Source organism: Bison bison, unplaced genomic scaffold (genome assembly GCF_000754665.1).
Source record: "Bison bison bison isolate TAMUID 2011002044 unplaced genomic scaffold, Bison_UMD1.0 scf7180017864508, whole genome shotgun sequence".
In the NCBI taxonomy this organism is placed as follows: domain Eukaryota; kingdom Metazoa; phylum Chordata; class Mammalia; order Artiodactyla; family Bovidae; genus Bison; species Bison bison.
This window is the reverse complement of record NW_011495064.1, coordinates 10898241-10898877: the sequence shown is the minus strand read 5'-3', so window position 1 is coordinate 10898877 and position 637 is coordinate 10898241.

Here is a 637-nt window from a genome sequence, read left to right as displayed (position 1 = left end):
CGGCGGGGGTTGCGGGCGCCACACCTGGGCGAGGGGCGGGCCTAGAGAAGCCCCGCCCCAAAGGCTGAGCCCCCTCGGCGAGCCGGACTACCTGCGCGCGGAAAACCCCGAGGCCCAGGGATCACCGCGAGTCACACCGCGAGTCACACCGCGAGGCCCTGGGACTGCGCCCAGTCTCACCCCGGAGCAGCTTCTCAGGGTTTCAACTTCCTACGGCCCCAAAAGTCCCTTCTTCGTCCCCCTCCTCACTTTAAGCTCCCCTCCGTCCCTAGTGGCCACAGTTCACCGAGCAGTGCTTAAGCATGCCTGGTAATTCTGCTCTCTTCGTTCCTAACCGTGGATCCTTGACTGTCAGAGAACTTCTTGAGCTTCAGCTTTCTCACTTGTGCAGTGAGGATACAGTAATTACCGCACTCCTCAGGTCGTTATGAGGATTACATACGACGAGCATGAGTGCCTGGCACGAGACAAGCGCCGCCTAAGCGGAGCTATGAAGAAAAAGGGTAGGATGCAGCCCCTTTGTGCCCTTGGATGGGGCACCAGCGACCTTCAGTTCCCTGGACCCAGACCTTGACTGCCTTAGAGGGTGAGGATATCTGTTACCTAAGATGGGCTCTCTGCTGCTTTGCTGGGTAGC